We start from the raw sequence: 13908 nt of genomic DNA, 5'->3' as shown, positions 1-13908 counted from the left end.
GAGAAACAAAAGCAAAAATAAACTGTTGGGATATGATCATAATAAAAAGCTCCTGGACAGCAAAGGAAACAATCAACAAAGCTAAAAGGCAACCTACAGAATGGGAGAAGATATTTGCAAATAACGTATTTGATAAATGATTAATATCCAAAATATATAAAGAACTTACACATCTCAACACCTAAAATATAAATAATCCAATCAAAAATGGGCAGAAGACATGAAGAGACATTTTTCCAAAGAAAACATATAGATGGCCAATAGACACATGAAAAGATGTTTAACATCACTGATCATTATGGAAAATACAAATGAAAACTACAATGAAAGGGGTGCCTGGATGGTTCAGCCTGTTAAGTGTCTGCCTTTGGCTCAGGTCATGATTTCAGGATCCTGGGATCCAGCCCTGCATCTGGCTCCCTGCTTGGCAGGGAGTCTGCTTCTCTCTCTGCCCCTCCCCCACACTTGTGCTCTTGCTCTCTCTCAAATACACAAAATCTTAGAAAAAAAAAAAAAACTACAATGAGGTATCACCTGACAGCTGTCAGAATGGCTAAAATCAACAGAAGAAACACCAGGTATTGATGAGGATGTGGATAAAGGGGACCCCTCTTTGCACTGTTGGTGGGAATATAAACTGGTACAGTCATGGTGGAAAACACTATGGAGGTTCCCCAAAAAGTTCAAAATAGAACTACTCTATGACCCAGCAGTTGCACTACTAGGTATTTACCCAAATACAAAAATACTAATTCAAAGGATTACATGCATTCCAATGTTTACAGCAGCATTACCTACAATAGCCAAATTATGGAAATAGCCCAAGGGTCCATCAACTGATGAATAAAGACGATGTAGGGAATCCCTGGGTGACTCAGTGGTTAGGTGCCTGCCTTCGGCCCAGGGCGTGATCCTGGAGACCCGGAATCAAGTCCCACGTCAGGCTCCCTGCATGGAGCCTGCTTCTCCCTCTGCCTGTGTCTCTGCCTCTCTCTCTCTCTCTCTCTCTCTGTAGGTCTCTCAAGAATAAATAAATAAAACCTTTTAAAAAAAAAAGATGTAGTATATATACACAATGGAATATTACTCAGCCATAAAAAAGTATGACATCTTGCCATTTGCAATGACATGGATGGAGCTAGAGTATTATGCTAAGCAAAGTAAGTCAGAGAAAGACAAATGCCATATGATCTAACTCATATGTGGAATATAAGAAATAAACAAAGGAGGGGGTAAGAGAGGCAAACAAACAGACTCTAAAAAAAAAAATTTTTTTTTTTGAGAAGTGCAAATAAACATGAGCACAGAGGGTGGGGTAGGGTGCAGAGGGAGAAGGAGAGAATCTCAAGCAGACTCCCTGCTGAGTGTGGAACCCAATTCGGGGCTCAATCTAACAATTCTAAGATCATGACCTGAGCTGAAACCAAGAGTCAGACATCCAACCGACTGAGCCACTCAGGCACCCCAAGAAACAGACTCAACTACAGAGAACAAACTGATGGTTACCAGAGGGGAGGTAGGTGAGGGAATGGGTTAAATAGGTGTTTGGGAATAATACACTATATGTTAACTAACTGGAATTTAAATAAAAACCTTAAAAAAATTTTGTTCTTCAATGTTGAATAGTTTCAATTCTCCCTGAATTAGCCTCTACATTCAATCGAAATCCCAATACGCTTTTGTTGTAAATCAGTTGACCTTATATATGTAGGTCTGCTTTCAGACTATTCCATTGATCAATCTGGCTTTGTGTTCACTGTTTTAATCACTATAACTTTATAATAAGCTTTGATATATAGTAGTGTAAGTCTTCCAACTTTTTTTTCAAGATTGCCTTTGCTATTCCTGGCCCTTTGCATTTCCATATAAATTTGAGAATTGGTCTATCCAAAAAAAAAAAAAAAAGAAGTCCTGTTGGGGTTTTCTTTGGTATTGCATTGAATCTCTGTATATCATAACTGATGTCTCTATAATATTGAGACTTTTCATCCGTGGACATTGTAACTCTCCCCACTAACTTAGTTGTTTTACTTCTTAGTAAAGCTTTTACTAAAGGTCTTAGTATGTTTGTATTTAAATTCCAGTTAACACATAGTGCAGTATTAGTTTCAGGTACACAATACAATGATTCAACACTGCCATACAACACCCAGTGCGCATCACAAGTGCACTCCTTAATCCCCATCACCTATTTAGCCCATCCCTCCATCCGCTTCTCCTCTGGTAACCACTAGTTCCTTTTCTATAGTTATCTGTTTCTTGGTTTGCTTCTCTCCTTTTCCCCCCTTTGCTTGTTTTGTTTCTTAAATTCCACATATGAGTGAAACCATATGGTATTTGTCTTTCTCTGACTTATTTCACTGAGCTTAATATTCTCTAACTCCAGGACACCTGGGTGGCTCAGCAGTTGAGCATCTGCCTTTGGCTCAGGGCATGATGCCAGAGTCCTGGGATCGAGTCCCGCGCTGGGCTTCCTGCATGGAGCCTGCTCCTCCTTGTCTGTGTCTCTGCCTCTCTCTCTCTCTCTCTCTCTGTGCTCTCATGAATAAATAAAATCCTTAAAAAGAAAAATACTCTCTAACTCCATTCATATCATTGCAAATAACAAGATTTCATTCTTTTTTATGGCTGAGTAATGGGTACTGGTTTTAATTTGATTTTCAAATTATTTGTTGTTAGTATAGAGAAATACAATTAATTTTTACATATCAATGCTAACCAATTATAATACACTAATATTAGAAATAAATATCAGAGAAACCAAAAAAGTCCCATAAGTTTGAAAATGAAGTTCTAAATAATTCAATGGGCAATAAGAAAATACTGAAAATCAGAGTATATTTAGAAACAATAAAAATCAATTAATGTCAAAATCACAGCATCTAGAGATGCCTGGGTGGTTTAGCATCTGCCTTTGGCTCAGGGCATGATCCCAGGGTCTGGGGATTGGGTCCCACAGGGAGCCTGCTTCTCCCTCTGCCTATGTCTCTGCCCCTCTGTCTTTCATGAGTAAATAAATAAAATCTTTAAAAAAAATCACAGCATCTATAGTTCAGAGAAAAAATTATAGTTTAAAAGGTATATGAAGGGGGATCCCTGGGTGGCGCAGTGGTTTGGCGCCTGCCTTTGGCCCAGGGCACAGTCCTGGAGACCTGGGATCGAGTCCCACGTCGGGCTCCCGGTGCATGGAGCCTGCTTCTCCCTCTGCCTGCATCTCTGCCTCTCTCTCTCTCTCTGTGTGACTATCATAAATAAAATTAAAATAAAATAAAATAAAATAAAAGGTATATGAAGAGCAGACATTAAATATCAATGAGCTAAACTTTCCACTTAAATATTTTAAATATCAGAATAAATTCCAATAAATAGAAGAAAAGAAATATTAATCATATCAGCAGGTACAGAAAGGATCAATGAAAGAACTATTTGAAAAGCCTTAATAATACTGGCAAGTTACTGGTAGTACTGGTCAGAAAAAAAAGAAATTAATGAAATTAATATTTTAAAGTCATTATAAAAGCCTATAATTTATACCAGTATATTTGAAAATTTATAGTTTTCTAAAATATTGTTCCTTTTGTATAAATAACAAGAAAACCTTCAAGATAAGCCAAAAAGACTTATCACCATACTATTACTGTATCAAAAACCAAATCACAAAAGATACCAGTTTCACAGATAAATTCTAACTTTCAAGAAACAGAGCATCCCTATTAAATATAACTTGTTTGAAAATATAACTCATCTTATGAAGTTACCATAAGCTTGTTATCAAAACAAAACAAAGACTACACCAAAAAAGGAAAAGTATATGGCAATAATGAAGGGATGCAAATATCCAGGGCATCCAAAAACAGTTTAAAATAGAAAATCTAGGGATGCCTGGGTGGTTTAGTTGGTTAAGGGTCCAACTCTTGATCTCAGCTCAGGTCTTGATCTCCAGTGAGTTCAAGCTCCATGTTGGGCTCCATGCTGGAATGGAGTCTACATTACAAAAAAAAAAAAAGCAATCCATCACACCAACATGCAGTAAAAGCACTAGAAAAATCAACTATTTAAGACAAAAACTCTAAAATAATAAATAGAAAATAAACTAATAAATAATATCTACCCTCTCCAAAAAACCCCACTACAGTATTTTTAATAAAATATTAGAAGCACTCCGTTAAAGTACTTACAGAAGGATGCCTGATACCAATGCTTCCATTCAACACTGTTGAATAAAAATAATAAAATACTTTATTCCCACCAAAAATAATAAAAACACTCCAATAAAAATAATAAAAAAGAAACAGGAGGCAAAATCTAATGGAAAATAAAAAATAAAACCTTCATGATTCACACTCAACTACTTAGAAAATGCAAAAGAGGAACACCTGGGTGGCTCAGCAGTTGAGCGCATGTCTTCAAATCAGGGTGTGATCCCGCTGTCCTGGGATCAAGTCCCACATCGGTCTCCCTGCATGGAGCCTGCTTCTCCCTCTGCCTATGTCTCTGCCTCCCTCTCTGTATCTCTCATGAATAAATAAAATCTTAAAAAAAAAAAAAAAGAAAATACAAAAGATTTATTAACTGTTATTACTCACACATTTCATTCAATCTAAAGATATTACCAACTCTAAGATGCACCCTTGTTTACATACAACTAAGAAAAAGCACTGCCAATTAAACTGATGCCATACTTTATCCAGAATTTTCATTTTAGATTGAAGCCATTCTTTTAGACTTATACACAGTTTATCATATCTTGTAAATATATAGACAAAAAAACAGAAGCAAAAGGCAATTGGTTGGAAATTCCTAAAACTTCACATTCAGGGTCCTATCTTGGACTGCTTTTTTCCCTCAAAGCTATTCATTCAATCTTTCTTAACAATATTGTCCTCTGCCAAGAGGATTGTTGGTGACACAGCTTTTCTTAAAATGCTCCATTATCTACAGGATTTTCTTTCCAGTCAGATATCCACTTCACAATTTCTTCTGCCCTCAGTTGTACTGTTTGGCATGAAGTAAACAGCACAACAATGCACATACTCATTTAAAATTTAGGTGATGACAAAGTGAAGAGTCTTGACCAACTGTGTGCATGTGTATGCAATGTAATACATAATACACATCATGACTACTGCCTGAACAACAATGATTATAAAGCAACCTATTGAAAACCTATTTTGATTTTATAAATGCTAAAATGTACAGGGGAAAAGTGCATCTCAGAGTCTATGAACTACAATAAGAACAAAAATCAGCAAGGTTACATGATGAATATACCTTAAGTCGGTAGTGTTCCTTATACATTAGCAATAACTAAATAATAACAAAATCCTATTTACAACAAATATTGCATAGTATCCAGCAAAAAAACATCCAACAAAAGTTGTGCAAGAACTTTATGTAAAGCAGCAGTGCATGCTAAGATTCAAATCCCAGCTCCACTGTTTAGCATGCATCTATATGTCTATATATTTATTCTATAAATATGACACAAATACAATAAAAATCTGACAGTTTTTCATAGACATTGACAAACTGATCCAAAAACAAAGAAAACAGCTTTAAAAGTCCTGAAGAAAAAGAACATATTATAAAGAAAAAAAAAAAAAGATTTGGTTATAAAGCAATCAGTATTCAATCAGAGTGGTACAGATATAGACTCAAACAGATCAATGAAGTCAGAAGAGAAACTAGAAACAGATGTGTATATATGAGACTACAATAAACCTCAGGAGTTTCGTTATAAATCAGTGGGGAGAAAAACTGCATTACTCAATGAATCCATATTTAAAAAAATAAAACTAGATCCCTACATCACATGAGAGAAAAAAAAAATCCCAGATGAATTAATGACCTAATATGAAAAAGCACAGTATCAGTATGACCTTGGGGTAAGGGAAGAATTTCTTACAGATAAAAAAAAAAAACACATAAGCCATCAAGGAAAAAAAAGACTGAGAAAACGGACTACCTTCACATGAAGAAATCCTACACAAACTAAAAGATAAGCCACAAACTAGGAAATGGTATTTTCAGTATGTAAAATTACAAACCATTAGTACTGAGAATATAAAAAGAATATCCATCTACCAATGAGAAAAAGGAACAAGCCAATAGAAAAATAGACCCAAGGATAGGCACAAGCAAGTCATAGAAAATTCAAATAGCCAATAAATACATGGAGGAAAAAGCTCAACCTCAATAGTAATCTAAGAAATGCAAAGTGAAAATAGCAATGAGATACAATTTATACTCAACAGATCGGAAAAAATTGCAAAGGCTAATCTTTTGGCAGTAGTCTCCAGAAATAGAGGCTCATACGCAGCTGGTGGGAGTGTCGGATAGAACATGATTTGATGATTCGGCAATTCCCAGTAAAGTTGACAAATGTACTCTTGAATGTAGCAACTCTACATCTATAATCTCAAGAGAGAACCCTGTATAAGATGTTCACAGCAGCATTGTTTGAAACTGCCCAAAACTATAAACAACATAATGGCCCCTCCATAAGAATAGATAAATAAACCACAGTATATTTATACACTGAAATACAAGTAAAATGAGCTAGATCAGTTTTCAAACTTACTGGTTTTAGGACCCCTTTATTACATTCTTAAAAATTGAGAACCTCAAACAATTTTTCTTTATGTGGGTTCTATCTATAGATACTTTTATTACAAATCAGATGAAACATTTTAAAAATATTAGTTCATTAAAAATAACCAACTATACATAAATATAACACTTATTTTAAAATAATTATTTTTCAAAACAAATCAGTGAAAAGAGTAGCATTATTTTACATTTCTGCAATCTCTTTGAAGAGAGGCTTACTAGAGGACAGCTGGATTCCCATGACTGGCTTCTGTGTTCAACCTATTATGACATCATGTATCATGTAGCCTCTGCATAGCACTCATGCAGTGCACATAGGAATGTGGCCAGAAGAATCTTAGAGAACCCTGGGAATTCCTAGAGCACACTTTGAGAACTCCTGAACTAGATCCACATACAAAATGGATAAATCTCAAATACACAATGTTAAGTGAAAAAAATACGAGATGACATATGCAGTATGATGCCATTTATGTAAAGTTAAAACACCAAAACCAATACCTGATAATAGTTTTGGTACATACATGTTAACATGTATGTTAAAACACGTTACTTCTTGCACAAAAAAGAGGAATGGGATGGGGGGGCACTCTAAATCAATCTGTAAGATTTTATTTCTTCAAAAAAAAGTTATGAAATACTTAATAAGCTATTAAGTTGTTACATCTGGGTGATACTTGCTCTTCAGTTCTGAAATATTTCACAATTTAAAAATGTTAAATGTATTTTAAAAAATCCTATACCTACTTCTCATTGAGATTTCCTTAAAGTGTGCTTCCTCTAAATAAAGTACAGTTATGAGATACCCGGATTTATTTTTAAAGATTTATTTATTTTAGAGACAGCATGCCCTAGTGGAAAGGGCAGAGGAAGAAGAGAGAATCTCAACCTGACTCTGCACTGAATTCAAGAGCCTTGTGCAGGGATCGGTCCCAGGATCCTGAGATCATAACCAGTCGTTCCCAGGATACTGATATCATGACTGGAGCCAAAACCAAAAGCCAGACACTTAACCAACTGCACCATTCAGGTGCCCCGAGATACCTGGACATTTAAAAAGTTGTTTGGGAAAATAATTTGACAGGAATAAAAACAGATTGATCACATAACCCCAAAAAGTTAAGCAGTGGGGGAAGGGGTTACTGAGCTCATGTAGTGTGCCTTAAAATGTACACTCCTTGGTCAAAGGACACACAGACTAGATGCTTTAATACTTGAAAACTAATCAAACTACAAGAAGTTTTATCACCAACAAATGACATAATTGTTTTTAGAGATAATGATCACGTGCCAGCTACTGCTCGAGGATAAGAATAAAGAAGACCCTGTCTCTACATTCACAGTTTTGTTTGTTTTTTTTCTTTTTAAGATTTTATTTATTTATTCATGAGAGACAGAGAGAGAGAGAGAGAGAGAGGCAGAGACACAGGCAGAGGGAGAAGCAGGCTCCACGCAGGGAGCCCGACATGGGACTCGATCCCAGGATTCCAGGATCACGCCCTGGGCCAAAGGCAGGCGCCAAACCACTGAGCCACCCAGGGATCCCCTACATTCAGAGTTTAGAAAAGATGACAAAAAATATAAATATACAGTTAAAACATCATAGGTCAAATGCTTAATTAAAGTTGTCCACACTGATACGAGACAAAGAAGAATGAGCCTGGAAAAACAATAGTGCCAATAACAAGAAAAAAAGCTAGACAGCGAGACTTGAGGGTTAAAAAAATAAGAAAAAAGACTCTCTACAAATAGTACTGGACATCTCCAATATGCCACATAAATTTGGTTTCAGCCATGTTGAGACAGTAACACACCTGGATCGAGACGGTCAGTAGGCAACTGGAAATACTACAGGAGAAGCTAGAAAAGAGGGTGGGCTTGGTAAAGGACACTAAAACCAAGGGTGAAAATTCAAGAAAAAGGACAGAGGACTGACCTTGAGGGAAATTCCATGATAGAAAACAGAGACAATGCACAGAGAGTTTCTGAAACAAAGAACACTTTTATTTGATACATGTTGTGGAGGTTTCCCAATTTCTGAAATAGTGGATTCAGGAGTAAGTGCAATGAAAAGAAATAAAAGTAATGGTGAAGGGACTGAGAAGACAAGTGAGGGTTTTTTGTAAGATGAGCAAAGAAAGCTAGGAATGTTTCTAAGGAGCGCGGGAAAGGCCCTAGCAGAGTTAGAGGGCAATGATGCAACAGCAAAATCACTGAGAGTCCTGTCCCAGGCAGGGGGGGGGGGGGGGGGGGGGGGGCAACAGGCAGAGCAATTGTGGGCATGAAGGAGGCCAATTCTTCCTGCAGGGAAAGAACAGGAGGAAAGCCTAGGTAGAGACAGAGGAAGAATGTGCAGTGGAAAGGAAGGAAACTCAAATGCTTAGATCAGATTGTTGTGTATCTTTCTGGTTTAAGCAAAAGATTAGGTAATCTTTGTGAGGCTGAGGGGTTTCAAGGACGGGTGGAGGAGTTTGAGTAAAAAAATCAAGTCTGGAATGGCCAGTGTGCACAAACACAAATACACAAGCAAGGTCATCCATGACAATTATTTGTCCAGATGGGGTTAGAGAGGAAGCATTTACAAAGAGCAATGTGGAAAAGAAAAAATTTTTAATACCCTGTGGCATGTTTTTTAAAAAGGAAACTTGCATCTATCGGAAATATACACACAAATTAAGAACCAACACTTCATTTATCCAAAATGATTGGGTAATAAGGTGTTACACCAGTCAGTTTTCCAGATCAAGGTCTACCCTTTCAGGCAATAACATTTCATATTTAATGGTTTTCAACAGTAATCCTTCTAACCCATTCATTTATCAGTCTTAACTATACAACCTGTGTCTCAATCTTAACCATCTACTCTTCCTATAACGGAACATCTACTGCTGCTGCACTGTGTGTGCAGCTATTCTTTTTTTTTTTTTTTTTAGAGCTCTTCGTCCTTCCCAGCTGTCAAGATATAAAGCAACTGGTTCTTCTAAGTTTATGTTTATCCTTAACCATCTCAACAACCACTGCCCACTAGCTTAGCAACTTGCTTCTAGTCAGCATCCTAAAATGCAAGTGTTTTTCCAACTTTTCTAAACCATGGCCCCTTACGATAAACATAAGAATCTTCAGATCCCTCCTGTCCTCTCATGGAGCATCAGTCCTCTGACCTCTTGCAGTCCAGGAAAATGGAAAAACAAACACCTTTCTAGTGAATACTTATACTACCTATAGATTTAGTTCATAAAATTCTAAGAAACACATTCCCCACATGTGAATCTAGGACAGTCAAATATTAACCAAAACATGAGAAGGTCTGGCTTAGCTAACATCCTTAGTCCCCTCTCAAACAAAAGGGTAGTCACTCTCACCAGAGTAAAGAACTGAGATTGCAAAAAACCATTTGAAGGCTACTACCTTTTTAGTAATCTTTCTTCTAACTTTTCAAACTGACTTCTTAAAAAATTACCATGAGAATACTTACAGGTTCATTGCTCATCTTCTTAAAGTAATCCGAAACACACTAGTGCTGCAATTTTCAACCATGGTAAATGAAAAGTTAGAACCCTCTCACTCTTTGTTTTCTAGTGAAATTATAACTCAGAGCTAAAGGTTATTTGGAGTGAAAAGTTAGGATAGAAAAGAGGAGCAGCTCTTTAGTACAAACCGGTCGTTGAAAAGGTAACAAAACTGGCTGAACTTCTGGAACAGTTTTGATAATCACTCAGGTAGTGAAAACACTGATCCACTTGCTACTCTATTTCTCAACTTCGAAACTTTTCCTAGTCCGATGGAACTGCTAAGTGAATATAAAGCCCAGCTCAGGTGTATTATCATCCTTCTACGCAAGGGCTGCCCTGGCCACCCCCAACGTATAAGCAAGCCCCTCCACCTGGCAAGCAAACTCTTGCACCTTCTCTAGCAAGAAATCTCACCACCCCCCTACCTTCACCATCGACTCCTGCCAAACTACAAATACTGGCTAGTTTGTTTTTCTCAAATACTTGCTACTTTGTGAAGAAACTTCACCCTTGAAATGCCCTTTCCCCACCCGCTACCTCTGCTTTAACAAAGCCCCCCTCCCCATCCTGAAGTAACCTCAAAAATGTCACCTACTTCAGGAAACCTTTCCTCACGCTCCAAATGGAAACTCTGCCTTCCTCTGGAACCCCCGTAATTGGCTGTACCTTTTTTCCCCCGCAGCACTTGAGTGCAATTCACCAGGACTCCTCCGCCTCTGAACAACGAACTTCTTGCAGCTACCGTCTGCATCACAAGAACCTTTCTAATCTTTATCAGCGAGCACAGTGCATCGCTAACACTGGGTTCCAAGTTTACAGGGGAGTTCTGCAGTGTGCAATCAAGTCCTCTCAGGGACGGAATGCCACCTAAGAATTTTTCAAATCAAATAAAGAAACTAAAAAAAACCATGGCAAGCAGATGAATAAATACTGCACGACTAAGGAAATAAAAAAACTTTTTGACCTCCTTACTCCTCAAAAAAAAAAAAAAAAAGTTAATACCAACAGATCACTAATAGCTTAAATGGACCTTTTCTAGAAAGTTGCTTTCAAATAAATGAGTTCAAAAGACTCCTTAAAAAATTTATTGCTCTGTTTTCGTGTTGTGCAAATTACACTTTTCCCCCCGTTGGATAAAAGCGTGATGAGAACTGTTCCTATCGAATTTTATTTTTTATTTCTTTATTCGGGTACTAGAGAAAGCAGGGAGTGCTGCAAAACTGCATCGAGGGCACCATAATAGCCACGTACGACGTGGAGTAAAAATAAAATGTCGTGGGGTTCCATTTGCCGTAGCGAGCCCAGATGCCTGGGCTGCCACCCGTCCCGACATCCCTCGGGTTGCTCCAGGAGCGGGAGAAAGGCGCAGGGCCAGGGACGCCCAGGGACGAGATGGCCGCCTGCGGCAGCTCAGTTAAAATGCAGCGGAAGCAGCAGCCAGTCACGGGGCTGCGGGAGGCAGGGCAGCAAGGTGGCGCTGCCGCCGAGCGCCTAGAGCCTGAGCGCCCATCATGGCGGCAAGGGCAATGGCCGCTGTGGGGAGCAAGCACGCCCCCTCCGCGCGCACAGGCTGCCGTGCCGGGCCTCGGGGGCCCGTCACCGGAGCCGCCGCCGCCGCCCGCTCTCCGACCCCCCCTCACGGGCTGTAGCGGAATTTTCTCTTCAGACGCCGCCTTCAAGATGGCGGCTCCCCCTCCCGACAACCCCCTCAATCGTTCCCTGCAGCAGGCGCCGAGCCGCCGCCATCTTGTCCCCCGTCCCTCCCCCCCTCGCCGATATTTACATAGCGAAAATCGGCCCGGCCGGCCTGCGGCCTTCACCTCACGCCTGCAGCCTTCGCCTTCTTGCCAGGCCTCGCCCCCGCGCGGTGCCCCGGGCAGGCCGCGGCGCCGACCCGACGCCCCTCCGCCGCCTCCCGGGCCACCGGGCGACCCTCCCCCAACCCCCGCCCGTTCACGGAGCGCGCCTCCGCCGCCGCTCGGGGCAGCCGGGCTCCTCCCCGGGCCTAACTGCGGCCTCCTCGGGGCCTGCTCGGCGCCACGCGCCGCACCGCCCGGCCTAGCGCGGAAGGGCGCCTCGCGGGCCGCCGACCAGGCCGGGACCAGGCCGCTGCGCGCGCGCTAGGCCCCACGGCCGCGGCGGCGCCCGGAACTCACCGGACGGGCGTGCGGGCGGTCGGCGACGGTGGCGGGTGCTGCAGGCCGGCCTTTCTCTGGAGCACTGGGCCGGGCTCCGGCTGGTGGGGCGGGCGGAGGGAGGGAGGAGGGGCCGAGCTCGGAGCTGACAAAAAGCGGCCCAGCTCCCCGGCACGGGCCCGCCGTCAGCACGTCACGTCACCGCCCGGGAGAGAGACCCAGGAAAATGCGGAAGGGTAGATAGGCCCCCTCCTCCGCCCGGTGTGTCCCCTTGGCGCCCCGGGTCGGCGCCGCTCACGCTCCGCGACCGGGGAGCCCAGTGGCCTTGCTGTGGCGGGGTCTCCGGCGGCCGGAGTCTCCGTGACAGCGCCCCCCTTCTTTCCACCTCCTCCGCGCTCCCGCCCGCCGCCGCAGCCGCCGCCGCTACATACACGCCGCTGCCGCCGCCTCGGCCGTAAAGCCCGCGCGGGGCCGCGGTCCGTCGACCCCGTGGAGAGGCAGGCGGCCGGCACCCGACCCGGCCTGGCCGCCCCCCACCATCTCCCGTGGGCCTCGGCCGCCCCCCGGGCCCTCCCCGGAGACCTACCGCCTCTCCGCGCCTGTCTTGGCCGAGGCGCCTGCTCGAGTTGTTTGCAGGCCCTCAGACCCCCGCCCGCAGTAAATGTGTTTTCTTCATCCCTGTGGCTGGAGAAGATAAATTTAGCAATCCCCGCCGTCCCCTGCCTTCGCTTAAAAAAAAAGAAAGAAAAAAAATCTTTGAAATAAATGAAAATAGGCTTGCCAGTCTAAATGGGTGTGTGGGCACAGAGAAGGGGGAGAAGGGTTATCCTACAGCTACTACCAAACCGTTTAATTTTTTTTTAAACAAGCATTCAGTCAGAGAACCTAACTTATTTTATTAGTTTGCAGGATACAAAGATGAGGAAAAGGGTTACCTTTTCAAACTGGTTTCGCACATTGCAATGAACAGGATTTTTTAATGTATATTTTCTATATATCTGTATTGCAGAGTTTGGGAGCCTATGAAATTTAAGTCTTGTGTAATTGTTTCATAAATAATGAATTTTTCACAGTTTAATATAGAGAGGTAGCAGAAGTGGGTATGGATTTTTTTTACAAACTAAGCCTTTTAAAGTTTAAAAAGACTTAGGAGAAAAAGAAAAATACGTATTTGATAAACAAGCATCTATCAACTCCAAAAATGTGTATTTGTGTTTCCATTAAATTTTTACACTCTTTCCATACTGAACTTGGGACCCAAACTAAGTTACTAGTTAAACCTTAAACGATGTAATCCTTATATTAGTCCAGAATCTGACATGTTTTCTTTCTTTAATTCACTAAAAAGATTTTTAAACAGTGAAGAACACAAAGGTTATAAAGCAAATAGCATATTGATGTGAAGTCTCTTTAAATACAGAGGCCATGTATTTAGGTTCCTGTCATAACTTTTTAAAACTCCCAGAATGCAAATTGTCCACTCCCTCAGACATTTTACAGTTATAAAATGCTTTCAAGAAGGAAAAACAAAGGTATAATAACAAGAAATCTCAAAGGACGTACTGGATGATAATTTTCCCTTCCAGGCTTTACCTTTAATTTTTTGCAAGAGATTAAATTTCCTTTCATTTTTAAGAAAGAATGACAACATG

General features: G+C 41.0%; 1 protein-coding gene across 8 annotated transcripts in view; it reads right to left on the bottom strand.

Moving 5' to 3' along the window:
* The window catches only part of ZFX (zinc finger protein X-linked), a 56842-nt gene extending 43245 nt beyond the window's left edge, over nt 1-13597 (bottom strand). For 2 of the 8 annotated variants that reach the window (XM_041740758.1, XM_041740769.1), the window contains exon 1: nt 12278-12810. The gene's annotated coding sequence lies outside the window, so the exon portion shown is untranslated. The other 6 variants (XM_041740761.1, XM_041740763.1, XM_041740764.1 and 3 more) reach the window with 6 other exon arrangements.
* Nucleotides 13598-13908: the final 311 nt, after the last annotated feature.

This window comes from Vulpes lagopus, chromosome X (assembly GCF_018345385.1).
Source record: "Vulpes lagopus strain Blue_001 chromosome X, ASM1834538v1, whole genome shotgun sequence".
In the NCBI taxonomy this organism is placed as follows: Eukaryota; Metazoa; Chordata; class Mammalia; order Carnivora; family Canidae; genus Vulpes; species Vulpes lagopus.
The sequence above is the reverse complement of the archived record's forward strand: the minus strand, read 5'-3'. Positions and strand labels throughout refer to the sequence as shown.